At 47.6% G+C, this 2500-nt stretch overlaps 1 protein-coding gene across 1 annotated transcript in view; it reads left to right on the top strand.

Annotated features, from left to right (window-relative positions):
• The window catches only part of LOC135114390 (uncharacterized), a 7565-nt gene that overhangs the window by 4651 nt on the left and 414 nt on the right, over positions 1–2500 (top strand). The gene's annotated exons all lie outside the window — the stretch shown is intronic.

Genomic DNA, 2500 nt, shown 5'->3' with positions numbered 1-2500 from the left:
CTTTCCTTCCTTTTTCCTCCCTCCTCCACCTCCTACTCCGTCTCTTCCCTCATCCTCTTCTTCCTCGTTTCCCATCTCCCTATCTCGTCCCCTCCCTCTCCTCCCCATCACTTCCCATCTCCTCCCCTCCCGTCCTCCCCATCACTTCTCCTCTCCTCCCCTCCCCTCCTCCCCTCTGGTGTTCGTACAACGCTAATTATCACCCCAGAGAGCAGCTGCTTCTCTCTCTCTCTCTCTCTCTCTCTCTCTCTCTCTCTCTCTCTCTCTCTCTCTCTCTCTCTCTCTCTCTCTCTCTCTCTCTCTCTCTCTCTCTCTCCCTTAATCTGTCCTTGGGCGAGGGATGAGGGAAGAAAAGGGGAGGAAGAGGAGGAGCAGGAGGAGGAAAAAGGATTGAAGGAGAAGATTAAATAATGATGAGAAGAGGAGAGAGAGAGAGAGAGAGAGAGAGAGAGAGAGAGAGAGAGAGAGAGAGAGAGAGAGAGAGAGAGTGTTTGTGTGTGTGTGTATGATTACGATTACATAACTTCTCTCTCTCTCTCTCTCTCTCTCTCTCTCTCTCTCTCTCTCTCTCTCTCTCTCTCTCTCTCTCTCTCTCTCTCTCTCTTCCAATTATTCCGTCCGTGAGCTAACTCTACGTTGATGATGACTGTAATGCCAGACAGTCACGCAGTGGTGGTGGTGGTGGTGGTGGTGGTGGTGGTGGCGGCGGCGGCGGTGGTGGCGGTGGTGGTGGTGGTGGTGCATGGAGGTGAAATCTCATGTCTAGCCACAGGTAAGTCAAGGTGTGGTGCAGGAAACTAATTAGCAGGCGAGAGAGAGAGAGAGAGAGAGAGAGAGAGAGAGAGAGAGAGAGAGAGAGAGAGAGAGAGAGAGCGCTAAGTGAATTATATAGAGAGGGGTGACCACTAATAGGATGGGCTGGGTTGGGCTACTGGCTTTGTGGTGAGCGGCTTGGCGGGGTGACGGGGAGTGGGGCGGCGCGAATTGGATATCCTATGTTGGCCGAGAGGGGATTTAAATTGCTAATGTTTTCTATTTCACTGCAACTTACAAAATTAACAAAGAACACAACAACATAAGAGGCGGTGCAGGGAGCCATCAGGCCTACACGTGGCAGTCCCTCGGTAGTAGTAGTAGTAGTAGTAGTAGTAGTAGTAGTAGTAGTAGTAGTAGTAGTAGTAGCACAAGAGGCGGTGTAGGAAGCTATGAGGCCTACACGTGGCAGTCTCTCTATAATACATGTCTGCCTATTACCAGCTGCCATACTTACTAAAAATCACTTTGGAAATCTTAACACGCACGAAAAACAAAGAAAAAAAGAATCAAAAGCATATTTTTTTCCCCTTTCCCCGAGGCTGTACAAGTCAAAGGAGTTATTCAAGAGACTGCAGCACAAAAGGAAGCTAAAAAAAAAGAGAAGGAAGAGGAGTAAATAAACAAAAAGAATTAATTTATTTTTCTCTCCCTAGTTTTAATTTCAAGGATCTGTTCTCACCTGTTGGCTAATTAAGGTAGAATTCGTGGCCCAGGTATGTTAGCAGCTACCCTCGGACACACACACACACACACACACACACACACACACACACACACACACACAGAGAGAGAGAGAGGAGGCCACGTGCAAAGTACAGGTAATTACAGGTAACAACGCAAACCCTTTAACACTCCCTTAAAAAGAGAGAGAGAGAGAGAGAGAGAGAGAGAGAGAGAGAGAGAGAGAGAGAGAGAGAGAGAGAGAGAGAGAGAGAGAGAGAGAGAGAGAGAGAGAGAGAGAGAGATAAGTAAAATATAAAGAAGAAAAATAAAGGCGAAGGAGACAGAAACACACACACACACACACACACACACACACACACACACACACACACACACACACACACACACACACACACACACACACAGGAACAAACATCTTTGGGGGAAATTTGCAAATGGTGTCATGCATTTACCAAACCCTTCCCTTTTTTTCCCATTTTTTTCCTCTACTTTTTCCCGAAACATTTTTTTTACGATGAGATGCAGTTTAGAGAAAGAGGAGGAGGAGAAGGAGGAGGAGGAGGAGGAGGAGGAGGAGGAGGAGGAGGAGGTTAGGACACATTGTAAGACTTAAAACCTCCATCTTTTATCCTCTGTATTAATATTTGATGAAAGAAGTAGTAGTAGTAGTAGTAGTAGTAGTAGTAGCAGTAGCGGTGGTGAAGGTGGTGGCAGGTCTCGCATCAGAATTTAGGAGGCGATGAGCGGGAGGGTAAATGACAGAGCGAGAGGGGAAGAAAGCACGGACAGAGGAACATTAAGGCAATGATTCACGAACACAAGCATACGAGAGAGTGACACGCCAGTCACAGCGGGGCCAGTGGGTGAGTGGCGGGGAGCAGTGCAAGGCAAGACTGTGTGTTTTGACTCGACAGGTCCAGCCATGCACGATTCATATTTGCTACGCCACCTCGATCACCACCACTGTTTACAAAGGCCACAAAGATGATTACCTTGGTTC

This window comes from Scylla paramamosain, chromosome 27 (assembly GCF_035594125.1).
Source record: "Scylla paramamosain isolate STU-SP2022 chromosome 27, ASM3559412v1, whole genome shotgun sequence".
Lineage (NCBI taxonomy): Eukaryota > Metazoa > Arthropoda > Malacostraca > Decapoda > Portunidae > Scylla > Scylla paramamosain.
The sequence above is the reverse complement of the archived record's forward strand: the minus strand, read 5'-3'. Positions and strand labels throughout refer to the sequence as shown.